The following is a 20742-nucleotide window of genomic DNA, read 5'->3' on the forward strand; positions in this document are numbered from 1 at the left end:
CAGTGTATTCTTTTCCTTTGTATCACCTAACACAGTTTGTAATTGCAAATACTTAAAAATTATGGCCATTTTCCTTATGAAACTCTTAGGGAGAGTGGCTCTGTTTATTTTACTTGCTCTGTATTTTAAGTATCTTGGACAAGACCAGATAATTTTCAGTAAATATTTTTGGTTTGCATGTTTGAAAAATGTGATGTGTCTTAGGTGGACAGAGCTTGAAAGAAAATACATGTTAGGAAGGAGAATGGTGTGGAGGTGGGAACGTGGTTTGTCCCGCCAGGCGCTTCAGTTTCTCAGTTCCCTTCCTGCTATAACATTCTGTGCTTTCTGATGAACATTTATTTGCTCAATTTTGATAATGTCTATTCTCTCAAAGGATAACATCTTTTAAAAACGCTCATACATACGGATTGACTGAATCTGCTGTTTTGTAGTTATCACAACTCAAAATAATATGGGATGCTTATCATCCCAAGAAGTTCAAGATTTCAGTCTAAAAAATACACTTATCTAAAGTATTCTTTAAAGCACATTCTTTTTTATTTGCCTAACCACATTTTAGAAATTTCAAGCAGTTACAATCTGTCAAAAACTTTATGTATCATGTATGTATTATTTGATATCCAGGTTACAGATGTCAAATTATTGATTTTTTTATGTGAAGGTGAATATAGATATTAATGTATAATTTTACTAAATACATCACATGCAATAAATACAAAACAAACACATTAAGCTGTCTGCCTCCAAAACTTTTGAAATATAAAAGCACAACTTACGGTTGGGTTCTTGGTTAACAAAATAATTGCCTTCAAACTCCAGAATGACTTGGGGCCCCAGTGGTACAGCACAGACCGTCTGGACAGGTGGTGCCTCTTAAATCCAGGCTTTAGTGCTCAGAAGTCACTGGAGATTTACGTGATCTCACTGAGGAACATCATGAATCTGGAATTAACAGCCATACGGAACAATTTGATCAGGCATTGAATTATTTCTTGCCTTGAGTATGAAACCATATGATTTTGTTTAGAGATACTGGGGTAAAGTGTAAAACCCCAGGACAAGGATTCTCAGAGTACAGGATTAAAAACACCTCCAAGCAAAACAAGAAAACCTACTTGACAGGAACCTGTGGCCAAACGCTGTAAGTTTTGAGGGCACGTTTTAGCTTCTGTGCATGCTTGCTCTCTGACCCTGGCCCTACTTTTATTCTTGTTACATTGTTCTGCTGATGAGGCAGGGGACTGATACCATTCTGCTGCTCACACAAAGATAAGTAAAGTATCAAAAATCTATTGAACTATTTCTTAAAAAAAAAATTAGTGAACTATTTCTGCCAGAAATGATGGAGACGAATTACAGTCTTACAGTGCTTATTGTCAACATTAACTGTGCTTAAAAAAATTCATTTATGGATTTATTTACAGGAATTAAAAAAGCTATTAAATTTCCTTAAACTTTATATTGGTATCACCTTTGTTTGGAATTACTGAATTAATGTATAGAGTTTATCTGAGCTAGAAAGAGATAATCTTTATTTGGAAGTTCAGAAAGTATAATATCAACTCAAAGTAGTTTATTAGCAATCAGAGGAAAGCCAAAGAAAGAAGATATGAAACACTACACAAGACAATGAAAGATGAAAATATATGTCTAGGAATATTATGCCAAGGACGAAGGATTGTTAACATCTGTAAAAAGAAAATCTCAATACTCTTTTTCACTCACCATTATGGTAACAGATATTATCACTCCATTTTATTTAGTACCATTTTATTTTCTGTCAGAATGTGTTGCATTTTTAAGAACTTTTTCACTTGGAAGTGACTGTATTTATTCAGAAATTTCAAAATACTTTTTTTTAAAACTTTGAGATACATTTTACTTTAAAAGTATAAATATTCTACTACAATTTCTACTATGTAATTTCTCCACATACTTCAGAACCTCATATATTTCTAAAGTTTTTATCTAATGCCTAAGAAAGCAAATGAAAACATTAATGCAATGAATTTAAAATATTGTATATTTAACTGTTAAAGGATTTAGGTTAGGTATGTTATTTGTGCTTTTTACTTAGCTTCCAGGATAGCACTGTTTTATAAAATCTGTTTTCCTTTTGGATTTATTCTCTTCTTCCTAATTTATTCTCTTCTTCTCTAATTCCTGAGTCACTGGAATTATTAAAGTATTCTGGTAACTAATTCTGTTTTGCAAATGTCTCCTCCCAGCGTTTCTTTTACTTTTGATTTTTAAAAAGATTTGTATCTTGTCTATGAAGTAACATCAACTCTGTGCCCACAAAAGCATATGTTCTGTAGTCTCTTTTTAAAAATTTAAAAATTTTCTGTTGACAGTTAAATTCTTTAATCTACCTGTAACTGATTTTTACAGAATTAGATCTCTCTCTGTTTCTTCGGAAATGTTAAAGCTTCCCAGCACAGATAACTGAAAATTCTGTATTTTCCATCCTACACTCCCAAGCCATACATCAGGTTGTGCAGTTATCATAATGTATAGCAGAGTTAGCACAGCAGTTAGAATAGTCTGACTCATACAGTGGTGTTAACTGGTTGATTTTGGGTTTACTAGAAGTGAACTCCATAGGAGGTCTACTTAATTCTTACTTGATCTGCATTGGAAGAAAAGTTCTAGATCACGTGAACAAAAGTCTAACCTGAATCAGAGAAACAGAAGTTCAGTGGAACTCTTTGTGTTGTTCTAGTACAAATGCAGCACATCCGTGAGAGCCCGGTTATCTTTTCCAGCAGAGTCTCACATTTCAGGGATAGGGAGAACAGATTTCCCAAGAGAATCACTGGCAAAGAAGTTGAAAGGTCCGTTCTAATTCTGCTTTTTAGTTTCAAGACAAATCTGTTCTACCTGTTTGGGAACAGACCTATTTAATGGCGTTAGTTTCAAGGATAATGCACCTTGAAGGGCAATACCCTGTTCTCAGAATATATCATACCCTCGTTGCTCTTTGAGAAGCTTATTTCAGAAAATACACATTCAAACATGGAGTAAGTGGGATCTTACTAGTCCCTGCTGCTGCTGTTCAGTTGCTAAGTCATGTCCCGACTCTTTGCATCCTCATGGACTATAGCACGCCAGGCTTCACTGTCATCCACTGTCTCCTGGAGTTTGCTCAAATTCATCTCTCTTGAATCCCGATGCTGTCTAACCATCTCATCCTCTATCACCCACTTCTCCTTTTACCTTCAATCTTTCCCAGCATCAGGGTCTTTTCCAGTGAGTTGGCTCTTCACATCAGGTGGCCAAAGTATTAGAGCTTCAGCTTCAGCATCAGTCCTTCCAAAGAATATTTGCAGTTGCTTTCCTGTAGGATTGACTGGTTTGATCTCATAGTCCAGGGGACTCTCAAGAGTCTTCTCCAATACCACAGTTTGAAAGTATCAGTTCTTTGGCACTCAGCCTTCTTTCTGGTCCAACTCTCACATCTGTACATGACTATTGAAAAACCATAGCTTTGACTAGATGGATCTTTGTCAGCAAAGTGATGTCTCTGCTTTATTAATACACTGTCTAGGTTTGTCATAACTTTCCTTCCAAGGAGCAAACATATTAATTTCATAGCTACACAGTCACCATCCACAGTGATTTGGGAGCGTAAGAAAATAAAATCTGCACTGTTTCACTTTTTCCCCTTCTATTTGCCATGAAGTGATGCTACTGGATGCCATAATCATCATCTTATTTTTTTTTAAGCATTGAGTTTCAAACCAGCATTTTCGTTCTCTTCTTTCTTTCTTATCAAGAGGCCCTTTAGTTCCTTTCCACTTTCTGCTGCCAGAGTGGTATTATCTGCATACCTGAGGTTGTTGATATTTCTCCTGCCAATCTTGATTCTGGCTTGTGTTTCATCCAGCCGGGCATCTCACATGATGTACTCTGCATATAAGTTAAATCAACAGGGTGACAATATACAGCCTTGTCATATTCCTTTCCTGGTTTTGGACCAGTCAGTTGTTCTATGTCCAGTTCTAACTGTTGATGCTTTGGCATGTAGGTTTCTTAGGAGACAGTCCTTGCTATCCTAAACAATTAGAAAAATGTATAAAGCAAATATGTTTCCTCAGTGTATAATAAACAGAATGGGACTGTGGTCCCTGAGATAAGGGAAACAATTAAAAGGAAATCTATTGATGATTTTAAATTTCTGGCTGAAAGAAGTTTTGTACTGTAGCATAAGAACAGTAAACTCATGCACAACAGAATAGTCTTACTGAATTGACGATAGGGATATAAAAGATCATGGAAGCTCAAGTGGAGAGGAGGTTGCTATTAGGTGAATAGATCCAGAAGTCTGATTGGAACCTCCAGTATCTGTTGCTGAATACTAAGCTGTACCTTTATTAGGATGAACTGTCACAGGATTAAGCAAACTGGCCATAAGGCAGTTAACTGCCCATTTCTCTGAGCTTGTTCAGTATGCAGTTCCATGCAATCAGAGGAGCATCCTCATCGAATTCACAAGGGTGCATGCAGTAAACCTTAGTCTTGAACATTCACTCAGTCACTCTGAGATGAAGTGATTTTAGCAGGGCTGCCATTGAGTCTTTCTCTCATCTCTGTTAAACTCTTGAAATCTATTGGTGTTAGACACAGCTGTTAGTTTTTACTAATTGCCTGCTGACTGCTCTCTTGTTTTTGACAGTAAGCTGGGGATAAGCTGTTCTATGGTCTGATCTATTAAATTCAGACCACTTTGCATGGGCAGACTATGAGACTAGACTTTGAGGTTTGTTCTGATTCTGAGATTACTCTTCTTTAGCTGCCTCTGTCCCTGGTTTTTTCTAGTAAACTAGGTGGCCTCTGTGAGCTTGTTGATCTGATGGAGCTATCAGCCTCTCTCAGCTTAAATTCTTACCACCAAAATCAACATTGTTTTTAAAAGCACCCCTTAGGCTCAAATTTTCCCACGTTCAGTTTTACATAAAGTCAGTTTCCTGGGGAGAGCTCCAGAGTTCTCTGGTGATAGGGCTGGCCTTTCCCCTTGGCAAAATCTTGAGTTTTTGCTCCAGAGCTGGGGTAGCCACAATGACCCACTTCTCGGGGAGTATCACCTTAGCTTTGTAAGCAGGGAGCTGGGTAGGAGTGCTGTCTTACCATCTTTTCAACTTGTCTGAAAAGATGTGGGAAAAGGGCAACTAGGTATCTGATATTCTAGGTGTGTCTTGACTGGGTTTAGAACCTCTGCCTTCTGCGTAGGGGCTGGGATGTTCAAGGGAGCCCTTGTCCTGTCCCTGGAATTCTCCAGGCAAGAGCGCTGGAGTGGTCACCAGAGGATCTTTCTGACCTAGGCGTTGAACCTGCTTCTCCTGCATTGGCAGGCAGGTTCTTTACCACTGGCAAGCCCCCTGTAAGCTGTACATGCTCAGAATTTAGACTCAACAACCCATTGCTGGAAGGATATGGGAAAAGATGGTTATGTTTTCTAATCCTTGAGTGGAAGCTGGGGAAGAGGAAACCCCGTTTCTTGACCATATTTGCCATGGCTTTATATAAAGCTAAGCTGATAATGGGGAGGAAGTGGCTCAGGGTTTACATGCCATAGACTCTCACTGTTCTTACTCTTACCAAGATTTAGTAAATTTTCTTGAATGAATTTTTTTTTCATTTGCTGGATGCCAAAGGAGCTTCTTACATTGCCATTCCAGAAGTCATACTTCTCTGAAATACTGTTAATTTTTTTCACTATATTAGAATAATTTTTTCTCTGCCATTTAAAAACATATTAAATATGAAATCTAGAAATCATGCTGTTAATAGTACTTCTTTCTATAAAAATGACATAGACTGTGCAAAATATGTCACACGTTTAAATAAAATTGTTATTAGAAATATGGAAAAATCATGTTTTCCTTGAAACAGCATGATGTGTGTTTTTATATAACAGCAGTAGAAATAAATATTTTGATTTGTATTTTTTGAAACAAATCTTTTGTTGAACACCAGACATGAGGAACTTTAAAAAAAAAAATTTCCTCTGCAAATACAAGAGACAGTTTTATAGTATACATGATTTATAAGGTTATTCAGCAAAGATTTTCACAGTATTTAGAATGGGTAATTTGTATATGCTGCTTTTGAAAGAATCAACTGACAGTTTATTGTAATAAGACGTTCTTTTCTTAATAGGCCTTTAGAAATGCAAAACTTCTTGCAGTTACCAACTTAATGTACAGCTGTTTCTACTTATTTAATACCTGAATGTCTGATTCCTCACCCTGCAATGTTGCGTTTTATAGAGACACCAAATCTAATGTGCACATTTTCATTTTTTTAGAGTGCCTGCTTGTGGGCTCACTAAGGGTATAGAAAATCTGCAAAGAATTATCCATGAAGTCTCTGGATAAAAGCATGACAAATAACAGCTGATATACCTCATGAAGGAGTCTATCAGTGTAAAGACATATAAACCATAAATGTCAAAAGAAAGAATTCCTTGAAGATAGAACAAATAGAAGCTACTTTGAAAGCCTATTTAGTTAGGCCTTGGAATCTTTGCTTTAACAATTTTGAAGGGCAAAGAAAAAGTCATTTGATTTAATGTGCGTTATCACACGTTAGTAGTTACTCAGATGTTTTGGCCATTTGTAATTAATAAAAATAAACCTAGTTATTATATCATACCCAAATTTATTGTATATTGGCTGTAATGTAATAGCCAACTCATTGGAGAAGACCGTACTGCTGGGAAAGGTCAAAGGCAAAAGAAGGGCATGGGGCATCAGAGGATAAGACGGTTAGGTAGCATTACTGACTCGATGGACATGAATCTGAGACAACTCTGGGAGATAGTGAAGGACAGGGAAGTCTGGCATGCTGCAGTTCTTGGGGCTGCAAAGAGTCGGACACGACTTAATGAATGAACAACAACTAATAATGTAAATTATTATTTAATTTGGCTCACCCGAAATATTCGTAAACAGGGCACAGGTTTGATTAAAATCCTTGATTAGATCCACCGCAGAAGGAAAAGGCTACCCACTCCAGTATTCTGGCCTGGAGAATTCCATGGACTGTATAGTCCATGGGATCACAAAGAGTAGGACAGGGCTGAGCAGCTTTCATTTTCATTTAGTCACTCAGTTGTGTCTAACTCTTTGCGACCTCATGGACTGTATAGCCCACCAGGCTCCTCTGTCCATGGGGATTCTCCAAGCCAGAATACTGAAGTGGGTTACCATGCCCTCCTCCAGGGGATCTTCCCAACTCAGGGATCAAAGCCAGGTCTCCGACATTGCAGGTGGATTCTTTACCTTCTGAGCCATCAGGGAAGCCCATAATAAATAATAGGGAGGAATATTTGATAAGCTACCTAGATTAACAGAACTGGTCTTTAATACTAAATTCCTAGAGAAGGACTGCAGATTTACCTCGGATTCTTCTTCCCCCTCCTCCCGCCCCCACAATTCTTGTGTAATTGTGATGCACCACCCAGATGCCCTCTCAGAAACTCAAGATTTTCTTCCTGGCTGTTGAGAGGGTTGCAAAGGATAACCTTAGCTTCAACTTTTTTTGGAGATAACTGAAGAACACGGCCTTGCCCAGAGTTGTGCTGCCTTTCAGAGCAGTCCACAACCAATGCCTGATCAGCGAGGGAATATTAAACCCTGGCCCTCTTATCTCCAGCTCAGAAAAACTCTGAGGCCATGCCAGTCTCCACACCAAGTCCTCTGTTGGGACTGCATCATGGATCAGGGTCATCCTCTGTCCAGCCGTTTCTTCCTCCCTTCCCACATGCTAATCTCTGTCTCAGAGTCTACTTCCTGGGAACCTAACCTGAGACAGGTGCCAAATCCCATCCATTCAACTGGGACAGAATCCATGGCCACATTTCACACAGTACGAGTGAGAAGTGAGACAAAGGGAAGCAAAGGAATTATTGTGAACTAAAACACTGTGAAAGGTGTTTTCTCCTGCAAGTGGCTTTCAGGATGTTGGGTACTGCAATGAGTAAAATTTCTTAAAATGTTTGAGGTTAACTTTTTTTAAAAGAAAGAATTTCTAAAAAGATATCATCATCTACTATCGCCACTTTACAGAAAAGAAAGAAAATCTGAACTTCAGAAATGCTAGAAAGTATATTATCTATTATCTTCATTAAACAAATCATAATATTGCATTTATTAAAGCTTTCTTTTTTGGGGGGAAAATTTTTAGTACAGGGCAGGAAATGCTTCATTATGGAGTTACACTACTTAGGAATATACCCCTGCCCAATATTTAATAAATTGCTTCAATTTCTTCCTTGTTTATGCATTGCCATTAAAAGTATTACATTAAATTTTTTAAAAATTATAACTTATCATAGTTATACATTCAAATAGTTGAAGTCAGAAGTAGAGTTGTCAAGATGGTGTGGAAAATGCTTATGCCTCTATAATCTCTGTATAGTTACATTGTAAAAAGACCCAATAAAAAGGACCAAACAAAAGGCTTAGTTTGTTACTGTTTTTTGGCTCAGTTGTCACCAGAAATACTTTAAGGGCGATAATCCCAGGCTTTGTCAAACTAGTTTCACATCATATTTCTGAACTCATTTTACTTTTGTTGTCTTTATAGAAACAAAAGGGAATTTTTTGGTCAATAAAATGAGTTTGCTAACAGGAAACACAATAAAATGAGTTTGCTAACAGGAAACATATGATAAAAATGCAGATTTTCATTTATATGTGTTTTATTTTTACATTTGTCATCCTATTTTTTTTGACAGCAACTATACCAGCAAGATAATAAATATTTTACTACTCCATGTGTGTTCGCAGGCTGCCACTCATTGCTTTTTCTAACACATCTTCAAAGAGTTTACCTTGCTTAAACCTTTCTCTGACTTACTGAAGACTCTTGGAGAAATATGTATGTTTTAATGATTTGCAACTCATAAAGCAGGTTTTTACATTCCAAGTAAGGCTGAAAGAGCGATGATTTTAGGCCTAGTCACATTTTGAGGGAAACTTGACATATGCCACAAGGAAACTTGGAACATAAATGAAAGGATATCAAATCAGCATTTTTATTTTACACCACTGACAGCATATCACAAGTCAAAAATAATTCCAGCTGGACCTAAATATACAAACTGTCTTACTTTGAAAGTTGGTATGTCATTTTTGGTTCAGTAAGAGTGGAAATGTATACATTTAAAAAATATTACTTTTGTAATATGTAAAATCCTAAGTTGATAGACTTGCTGTCAAATGCTTTTAAAAGAAAAATAGCCAAAAATAGGCATAGTGATGAAATGTCAGGGATCGTGTAATCAAAGATATTTCTGCAATGAAAAAGCCAAAATTCTAATAGATTTAGAAAGTTACTTATAATTTTTGAGAAAATATTATGGACGCTTAGAAAAACAGGATGACAAATGCAAAATTATTGTGTACACCTAGAAGGCTATATGCACCTAAGTAAGAATAGTTTTTCCTAATGAATGTGTCCAGTTCCTCACCTTGAGTACTGAAATGCTAATTTCTAAAAAGAAATAGAATGAGCCATCATAGAAACCACACAGTTTGTAGTGATACTTAGTCCAAGATGTGGCTTATGAGGATCTCAGAATTTGAAAAGCAATTGTTTCATCCAACTTACCTGACTCTCTCAGTGTGACCTATATTTTTTAGTCATTTGCCATTTTAGTCATTACAAAATAATGAAAATTTGTACTGGTTGATACCTCTATTTTTCTGTTTCCCAAGGTCAAATCTTACCCTTAGACTTTTTCATTTATGTAAACTCCTCTCCATTTCAACTGCCAGTGTATGTTCAGAAATTTAAAAAACATTTTCATCATATACCACATCCCTAATTATTTTTATATTACAATAAACATTGACACACTTGTAAACTGAAGTAATAACGGCCTCACCAAAGGCAGCTCTGTATTTAATGAACGCATTGACTAGTTAAGACCAGTGCTGGTTAAGCATCTTAACAATTAGAAGCCACTGTGTAAGCATATGTCGAGCTTTTATAGGTGAATTGACCACAGTTCCTGTTTTTTTAAGACAGCACATTGACAGTTTTGGTAGTCTAAGATTGATGTGAATATTATACTAACTTACTCCTCCTTGCTAAGTTTATTCTGATAAAAATTCGATAAGCATTTTTTGAACATCCTCTGTGTTCTGGGTGCTGGGAATACAACAGTGAGGCAGGTATAACATTGTTTTCCTAAGATTACACCTAACAGGAAGGTAGGTATATGATTCAGGCCATTGTGAATCAATAAGTAAATGCCAAATAAAAATAAAATTTCAGTGCTGTGCAGAACAAGGACTCAACACCCTCCCTAATGACCGTAAGGGGACCACTCTCCTGCACAGGGCACTGGTCTCAGTTTACCGATGTGCGGACTCCTCAGGAGTGTGAAGATCCCTCAGTTGTTCCCACTTTGTTTACCCAACAGGAAAGTTGTCTGCAGGGCCTGGCTTTTCCCAAGGAGCACCTTTGCTTATTGGCTCAATTGCATTGGGTCTAGTTGTTGCAGTCATGTTCATATTACTCTATTCCTTTGGATGAGGACTTACTAAACCTAATTCTTTACATATTAATTAAATTAATTGTCTAGTAAGTTATAATTTGAAAGAAAGGCTTCCTAGAGTTATGCTACTATGCTATTTGGGAATAACATCTTTCCACCATTACAACAAACTTCTTTGCCTATTTGTTTACTGTGGGAACCCGAGGATCGCAGAAAGTAACACCCCAGGCACAGTTTTGCAAATACACTGGGTCAGAGTCAGCTTGAAGCAGTTAGGAAGCAGAACTGGCATATACAGCTGAGGTCCAGCAGTGTCTGAAACATCATGTGCAGTCATTTCCTGGAACTCATTTGCCCTAAGAGAAAAGGACAAATGGGAAGAAATTCAGAAAAGACAGAAATAAATCAAAACATTAAATATGAATAAGTTAAGGTCAGGTTGCTTGCTTTGCTTGCTCAGTTGCTTCACTGTCTGACTCTTTGTGATCCCATGAACTGTAGCCCACCAGGCTCCTCTGTCCGTGGGGTTTCCAGGCATGATTACTGGAGTGGGTTGCCATGCCCTCCTCACAGGCAGGTTAGTGCTCATCAGTTGTTTTATGTATATAAACAGACATAGAAGAGACCAGAAGAATGGTTCAGAGACCTTGGAATTGAAGGAAGAAATCTGTTTTATTTCAGCCAAGATGGATAAAAATCAGAAAAACTGCCTATTATAAAAAATTCTTGAATGTTTCTATTGTAATATATATTTTTTTCTGTTGAGACTACTTATGAACTATCTCCTTTATCTATTGTTTTCCTGTTTTTTCCCCCAAACTGCTATTAATATATCTGTGCTCAAGATACATTTTTATCTCAAGTATCTTATAAAACTTTTAAAATAGATCCTTATAAAATTATTTACCTTCAAATTTTTTAGAAAATGCACCTTCAGTTTAACTGGCTAAATTAAGGAGGAGCAACATGATATTACAGTGCACAGTGAGTCCTGAGAGAAGCCATTTAAATAGTGGGCCAAGTATAGCACGTTAGAGCTCCCAGACCATCGCATCAAATTACTGACAGGGAAGATGCATTCTAGAGGGGTTAAAAGCGCCTCATTGCAATTAGTTACTGACACAGTTGGCCAGAAACTAAAGTAGGTCACGTGGTTTGCTACTCGGCCCCATGTCTGCCCAACCGGGGATTGCTAAATTACTATTCAGAACACGACCTCACTGCCCTGCGGTCAGTACAGTTAGACATCAACACTCTAATGATATTTTCTCTTGAAAATTCTGTTGTTTTTGGTAATGCAAAATTTGGAAAACAAAATCAAATTTTTGTGTCTTAAAAATATTATAGTGCCTCGTAATGATAGCTGTGCTATCTGCTCTTGATCTTATTATATAAAAAATCCAGAATTATTTTATGTACATGAAAATTGAGTTTAAAATTTTTGAAAACAATTATTCCTCTAAATAATGCAATGAAAGGAATTTTGAGGAGCTAGAAAGTTAACTCCAAAAGGATCAAAGTGAATTTAGGGCTTCCAGTTGAATTGCCCCTGTATTGAGGGATTCAGCTAGGAAGGGCAAGGGAAGAAATGTGGCAAATAAAGTATACTGATTTAGCTGCTTTTCCTTCTGGGTCTGCACTGAAGTGGCAGAAAATGAAACTCAACTATATATCAATCTACATAGATGAGTGGCTTCCCAGGTGGCTCAGTAGTAAAGAATATGTCTGCCAATGCAGGAGATGGAAGTTTGATCCCTGAGTCTGGAAGATCCTTTGGAGTAGGATATGGCAACCTGCTCCAGTGTTCTTGCCTGGAAAATTCCATGGACAGAGGAGACTGGCAGGATACAGTCAATAGGGTAGCAAAGAGTCAGACAAGACTCAGCTAATGAGCACACACACGCTGCATACAAAATTATGGAGAAAAATATGACAGTAGAAAACCTTAAAGGTGAAAAGTAGGATAAGTATTAATTTACTTGTCAGGATCAATTGGGAACCTACCCTGGGATGCAGGGGAAGACATGATGCAAGCAAATTAACCTTGCCAAGTTCCCTCCAGAAGACTTGGAAAGTGAGAGAAGTTGGTGTTTCAAAGGTGCAAAGAACAAGGCCCAGGATATTTCAGTTTATTTATTTATATTTTTAGAAAAGTATTTGTTGTTAAATCACTGTGTGTGTGTGTGTGTGTGTGTGTGTTAGTTGCTCAGTTGTGTCCAGCTCTTCAGCTTTATTGATAGTCCTTCCAGTTAATTTTCAGGGTTGAATTCCTGTAGCATTGACTGGTTTGATCTCCTTGCTTTCCGGGGACCCTCAAGAGTCTTGCAGCACCACAATTCGAAAGCTTCAATTTTTTGGCACTTAGCCTTCTTTATGATCCAACTGTCATATCCATACATGGCTACTGGAAAAACCATAGCTCTGACTATATGGACCTTTGTCATCAGAGTGATGTCTCTGCCTTTTATTGCACTGTCTAGGTTGGTCATAACTTTCTTTCCAAGGAGCAAGTGTCTTTTAATTTCATGGCTGGAGTCACCATCTGCAGTGATTTTGAAGCCCAAGAAAAGAAAATCTGTTACTGTTTCTACTTTTCCCCTTTCTGTTTGCCATGAAGTGATAGGATCTGATGCCATGATCTTAGTTTTTTGTTGTTGTTGAGTTTTAAGCCAGCTTTTTTGCTCTTCTTCTTTCACCCTCATCAAGAGGCTCTTTAGTTCCTCTTCACTTTCTGTGATTAAAATGGTGTCATCTGCATATCTGAGGTTGTTAATATTTCTCCTGCCCAGTCTTGATTCTAGCTTGTGATTCACTCAACCCAGCATGTCACATGTGATATGCTTGTTAAATAAACAAGGTGACAGTACACAGCCTTGTGGTACTCCTTTCCTAATTTTGAACTAGTTCATTGCTCCATGCCTGATACTAAATGTTGCTTCTTGACCTGCATACAGGTTTCTCGGTAGACAGGTAACGTAGTCCAGTAGTACCATCTTTTTTGAGAGTTTTCCAGTTTGTTGCGTTTCCACACAAAGGCTTTAGTGTAGTCAATAAAACAGAAGGAGATGTTTTTCTGGAATTCTGTTGCTTTCTCCCATGATCCAGCAAATGTTGGCAATTGGATCTGTGGTTCCCCTGCCTTTCTAAACCAAACTTCTCCATCTGGTAGTTCTCGGTTCATGTGCTGCTGAAGCATGGCTTGAAGGATACTGAGCATAACCTAGCATGTGAAATGAGTGCAGTTGTATGGTAGTTGGAACATTCTTTGGCATTGTCCTTTGGAATTGGAATGACAACTGACCTTTTCTAGTCCTGCTGAGTTTCCCAAATTTGCTAACATACTGAGTGCAGCACATTAACATTATCATCATTTAGGATTTTAAATAGCTCAGCTGGAATTTTGTCACCTCCACAAGCTTTGTTTGAATAATACTTCTAAGACCCACTTGATTTCATACTCCAGGATGTCTGGTTCTAGGTGAGTGACCATATCATCATGGTTATTCAGGTCATTAAGACCTTTTTTTTTTTTCTGGTACAGTTCTTTAGTGTATTCTTGCCACTTCTTATTCCCTTCCGCTTCTGTTAGGTCCTTACTGTTTGTCATTTTTCATGCCCATCCTTGTATGAAATTTTCCCTTGAGTCCCCAGTTTTCTTGAAAAGATGTCTAGTTGTTCCCATTCTATAGTTTCCCTCTATTTCTTTGCATTTTTCATTTCAGAAGGTGTTCTTTTCTCTCCTTGCCGTTCTGTGGAACTCTGCATTCAGTTGGATATATTTTTCTCTTTCTCCTTTGCCTTTCACTTCTTTTCTTTCCTCAGCTATTTGTAAAGCCCCATCAGACAACCACTTTGCTTTCTTAAATTTCTTTTTTATTGAAATAGTTTTGATCACCGCCTCCTGTGAAGTGTTATGCATCTTTGTCTGTAGTTCTTTTTTTTTTTTTTCATTTTATTTATTTTTTTCCATTTATTTTTATTAGTTGGAGGCTAATTACATCATTGCAGTGGTTTTTGTCATACATTGAAATGAATTAGCCATGGATTTACATGTATTCCCCATCCCGGTCCCTGTCTGTAGTTCTTTAAGCACTCTTTCTACCAGATCTAATCCCTTGAATCTATTCAGGGATTTGATTTAGGTCATAACTGAATGGCCTAGTAGTTTTCCCTACTTTCTTCAATTTAAACCTGAATTTTTCTATAAGGAGCTCGTGATCTAAGCCACAGTCAGTTTAAGGTCCTATTTTTTCAGACTATATAGAGATTCTCCATCTTCAGCTGCAAAGAATATAATTAATTTGATTTTGGTATTGACTATTTGGTGATGTCCATGTGTATAGTCATCACTTATGTTGTTGAGGAAAAGTGTTTGATATAACCAGTGTGTGCTCTAGACAAAATTCTGTTAGCCTTTGCTCTGCTTCATTTTTATACTTCAAGGCCAAACTTGCCTGTTACTCCAGGTATTTCTTGACTTCCTACTTTTAAATTCCAATCCTCTGTGATGAAAAGGACATTTTAATTTGGTGTTAGTTCTAGAAGGTTTTGTAAGTCAATATAGAACTTGCCAATTTCAGCTTCTTTAGCATTAGTGGTTGTGGCACAGACTTGGATGACTGTGATGTTGAATGGAAATGAACCAAGACCATTCTGTCATTTTTGAGATTGTACCCATGTACTGCATTTCTGACTCTCTTGTTTATGTCGAGGGCTACTCTATTTCTTCGAAGGTGTTCTTGTCCACAGTAGTAGATAAAATGATCATCTGAATTAAATTCACCCATTCCTGTCCATTTTATTTCACTGATTCCTAAGGTGTTGATGTTCACTCTTGCCATCTCCTGTTTGACCATTTCCAATTTACCTTGATTTATGGTCTTAACATTCCAGATTCCTGTGCAGTACTGTTCTTTACAGTGTCAGATTTTACTTTCACCACCAGACACATGCGCAACTGAGCATTGTTTCCACTTTGGCCCAGCCACTTCATTCTTTCTGAAGTTATTTGTAATTGCCTTCTGCTTTTCTCCGGTAGCATATTGGAGACCTTCCAACCTGGGAGGCCCATCTTGCAGTGTCATGTCTTTTTGCCTTTTCATGCTGTTCATGGGGTTCTCATAGCAAAAATACTGGAGTGGTTTGCCATTCCTTTCTCCAGTGAACCACATATTGTCAGAATTTTTCAATATGACCTGACCATCTCGGATGGCCTTGCAAGGCATGGCTCATTGCTTCAGTGAATCTTGCAAGCCCCTTCCCCACAACAGGGCTATGATTTATGAAAAATATAGAGATATATGTTTTTGAAAATTTAAAAGGGTGAAAAACTGTTAAACTCTTGAAGGATGCACAGAGCACTGATAAAACTGGAATGTTCCAGGAGGGAAACTCAATCATTTGCAGGGCGCTGTGTGATGGTGAGGGCATGCCCTTTACTCTGTAAACTGTTTAAAATGAAAAGGGGAGTTGTAGAAGGGTAATCAAGAGATAGGTGTCCTTTGAGATCCAGTGTTTTGAGGAAAGATCCAGAAGAGAAAGAGCAGAATCAAGGGAAGGAGAGAGGAGAGGAAGAGACAGGAAGAAGGAGAGGATTAGGGAGACAGACGGAAGAGAGGGAGAGATTCGAGAAGCAGATGAGTATCCCAAGAGAAAAAACAAAACAGAAATAAATGATTTGGCATACCAGACCAGGTTTTGAAAAAACATTATTTTAAGAATTCTGAAGTCCAAGAAAGGTCTAAAATTATATAGCAAGACCCTAAACTTCAAATAATAAAAACAAATATGGGGAATTTTTTTTCCTTTGTGTTAATAACAAAAAATTAAAAAACCCTCCCACTTTACTAAAGAATAAAAAAGAAAACTGTTTTTCTCTTGGTATTTGAGATAGAATGGAATCGCCTCTTCTATTGATTTGTGGGTCCAATAAACTTCTAATAAATTCCATGTTATATTGATAACTGTAATTTTATTGTTAATAACTAAATACTTCTCTTAATAAACATAGTCATTTTCATTAAAAAAAAAAAGCAATAGCCAAAATTCAATTCTGTTCTTTTGTAATTCTAAGGCCTACAATCATTCCTTTGTGTTGACTTCTATTGATTTAAGTACACGTTTACTTGTTACTTTCTCAGAAGACCTCATAAGCAAGTCTGCAAATGTCTCAATACCAGACTGGCCACTTTTTCTGCCAAATGTGTTAATTTTGTGTGCATTACTAAGAAGTTTCAAATTATAGCTAGTATCCACTAAGCAGTGGTATTTGTTTTATTTCTAGTGAACTATATGAACGTATATTCAGGTGAGATGAATAACATTTGCTTGGGTAACACTTGCTCTCCCTCATTTCTGGGGATGGTTTAATTTACATGATGCCCGTGTGAATTTATCACCATCCTTATTTAGTGTTTCACAGCGACCTCTCAACAAGCATGCAACTAAGTGAAAAGACTTTTACAATGAAGGTATATGCTTTTCAGGATAGCCCTTGCTGACTTCTACAGTGACAATTGAGCACAACGGACGCTCGTTTCCACAATTAGGAGGCAGACTAGTGACAGGGGTGGTGTGACATGGTGGCTCAAAGTATGGATTCTAGAACTTGGTTCTAAGTTTCCATTCCAGCCTCATGGCTGGATTTGTGGTCATAGGCAAGTTTTCAGCCTTGTTATTCTAAATTTCCTCTCTGTAAAATGAAAATAAGGTTGAGAGGATTGAATGTCATAAAGTATATAAAGAACTCAGAACAGGGCCTGAAAAAAGAGTAAACACCCTATTAACATTTGCTATCATCATCATTAATAGAAGCAGTAATAGTTATAATTCACTGGTATTATTCCTAAACAATTGTTAAGTAAAACAGCAGAGGTATTGGCTAAAAGGCACGTAAGTAATTTACCTTGGTCATCTTGGTTTTGATAACATGGGAGTTATGACTGACACTTGTTTAAAAACTGTTGCCATTTCACTTTCTGTTGATTTTATACATGTGTTGTTCAATTAATACGTGTCCAATGTATTAATTTGCTTTGCTCATTCCCACATGTTCTAATCAAGTTAGACCACCTTCACCCAGTGGTCAGAAGATGCTACATGCAATTGAGTCTCCTAATATCTCAGGGTTTCAGGGGAGACCTTCTGGTGGTGACTTTACTCAGAGTTGACTTGCACAGTGATAACTAAATTGATATTTCAGTTTCTGTAGGCATTATCGTACAGACACAGAAAATATCAGAAATACTCAGTTACTATGGGGAGACAGAAAATATGTTGTTAGGTAAGGCACCTCCAGGAATTATATAAAAATATGAGGTTGTATCACAATAAATGGGGAAATGTAGATATGGACACTTCTATCCATATTTGAAATGAGGAAATCAGGGATGAGAATTGATTTCCAGAGAAAGAAGTAACCAGTGGAGATGAGACTGGGTTTGGAGTTTGAAGCAATGGGGCAGAGCACATTTATGAGACTAATGAGTAAATTAGCTTAGGAATTTGCACCAACAATCTAGGAGAATGCTGCTGGATTCAAAACAATAGGAGGGATAAAAATAATTCTGTGATAGAAGTAAATCTGTTAAGACCATTCAGTCTTCTGTTCTTTGGTGAAGTATTTCCCATGTTCATGCCCGTTTTCACCCTAGTCAGAGCAAACTTTCAGAAATTTGATCAGACGATAACAGAAATACTCTTGCTACCATTCTTGACCCTCTTTCCACACTCAGCTCCTCCCAGAGGATGAAGATCAGGGACGTTACAGACTTTCACATTTTATCCCTTATGTACAGATATGTGCCTGTGCATAGTAGGACTCGAACTAAATTTTAAATTACATTATTGAGTGGAGACGAAAATTTAAGAAAAAAGATTGGATATGGCCATGGCCTCAAGCTAATGGGAGACTTGACATCATAACTCAGAGTCATGACGGAAGCAGAGGCTCCTTGAAGTCGGTAATGTCGTTTTGGAGGAGGTTGTCCTGAGTGTGTGGTGTCTGGTTGATCCTTGAGCTGGACCCGGGCAGTGGGGGCTCCTTACATCCTCCTGTGCTTGGAGGGCACACTCTGCCCGCTATTTCCACAGCAGGAGCTGTTTTCGAGGGTGCAGCCTTGAGAGAGTAAGTGTCGTTGAGACCATCTGGACTCTACATGACTGGACCAATCAAAGTATAAACTTCAAGACCTGGGGTGGGGCTGTGTGTGGAGATCTCGTCTTGTGATCTCAAGGCAGGCCTTATGGGTAAACTTGGTGGTTTATTATTCCTTCCACCTTCCCATCTGGAGGGGTTTGCCTCTTTCTTGGGTCTCTCTTTGATCTCCGTGTATGTGGACCAGTTAGCGAACCAATGCGTTCTGGTTATGCAAACAGGAAAAAAGACGAGTGTAACAGAACTGGAGAAACCATTCATTTATTCCCCCATTGGGAGATGTGCCTAATACTTACAGATAATTTGGAGAGGAGGCAATTACCCTGACACCTATAATAAAGGATTCAGCAGTGTCTTATATCCACCCATCTCAGTTCCCCAACCTGAGGTCTGAAACACACTCCCCCTCTTCTGTCTCACTGAAGATAATTTTGTTAGGTAATATTTTCTCTATGTTGTGAACAAGATACATTAAAGGACAGAAAAAATTGGGCTTTCTGATTTCTCAGAACAGAGTAGGTACAGAAAGAGTTGCAGTGATCCATGCTCCGTAAGAGTCCTTGCTGGTCACCAGACACTGCTAACACACACTGCCAGGCAGATGAAAACACGGTGTAGGCAAAGGGCAAAGTCAGTCTCCTTTGCTTAAATCATTTTATGTATTCTCATTTAAAAAAATGGGTCTAAATACTGTTTAGTTATGTACAACTGAAAGCCACTTAATCTTAACTCCTTGTTTTTGATATTCCATAATTTGCCCTATTGTAAAATATCTGCCAGGATTCAACACTTGACACAGTTTTTTCCATGTCTATTAGTAATATTTTCTTAAATAAAGGAATGCTTTCAGCCAGTTTGGTATAGAGCTGTAATTTTGCTTGTGCACATTTATTCATTGGGATCAACAAAATAGGTCAGCTCCACGGCTTGTCTGTGTAAACTTACAAGTGACATAGAAATAGAGATATTCATAACTCTAGGTTATGGGATGTTTGCTTCAGAAAAAATATTCCATAGTAATTCCATAAGTGGATCTTTTAAAAAGTGCAGAGTTCAGAGTATATAAAAACATCCTATTTACCAAGAAGGTCATGTCTGGTCTTTTTTCCTGAGAAATTTTGGTTAGGTTTGTCAGCTTAAGAAGAGTGAAATCAAATCCCTACCCTGAAGACATAAGAAAGCAGGCAGTTTATCAGGAAAAGCATAAACACAGAGATGAAGGATTTAATTGAAAGCAGAGGCAGTAAATAATGACAACTTAAAAACCTAGAAGATGGGCCAGAGAAGGTTAAGAATAATGAAGCAGCCAAAATCTGTCCATTTTAGCTTCTCTGTTTAAAACTCCTGCATTCTCACTCGAATTAGGGTGTCAAGTAAAAATTATATTTCTGTATTGCGGTAGCTTGATTTACTCTTCATAGATTTATTTTCCTCCTTACGGAGTCTTCCTTCCCACGAGAGGAGTATTTCACCACCACATAGATGTCTGTTTTTTTTTTTTGCCAGAAGTTTCCTTACCGACCCTTATTTCTCTCTTCCATAGCTCTACATTATCCTCCATCGGGGCCCTCCTTCAGCCTGAGCCCCAGAATGACTGTGACTGGGAGCTGAGCCACAGCTGACTTGCATGGCCACATGCTGTGAGTGACAAATGCACGCCTGTTATTGTAAGCCTTTGAAATGTCAGTGCTTATCACAATCACATCATTATTAGACTACACTAAGTAGGGTCATAAGCGGAAAATAGTGCTTAATTAACTTTGGAAATGGATCTTTAAAATACAATTCAGAAGTCTATTATAGTCTATTTCTATCTGATACTTATCTTTAGCTATACCGCTAAGATACACATTTATATATTTACATACAAGAAAGTGCCTATTACATTCTTTAGACTAAGTACTCGGAGTGAATTCACAGTTCCCTAATGTTTGATATCTTTAACTGAAACATAATAATTGAGATTCTGATCTTTTATGCTAAAGTCTTTAGCTTTTTCATTTTGATGAAGTCAGAGTTTCAAGTGAATCTTCAGTAAGTTGAATTTTTATTATATATGTTGAGTAAATCCAATATA

Source organism: Odocoileus virginianus, chromosome 32, assembly GCF_023699985.2.
Source record: "Odocoileus virginianus isolate 20LAN1187 ecotype Illinois chromosome 32, Ovbor_1.2, whole genome shotgun sequence".
Lineage (NCBI taxonomy): Eukaryota > Metazoa > Chordata > Mammalia > Artiodactyla > Cervidae > Odocoileus > Odocoileus virginianus.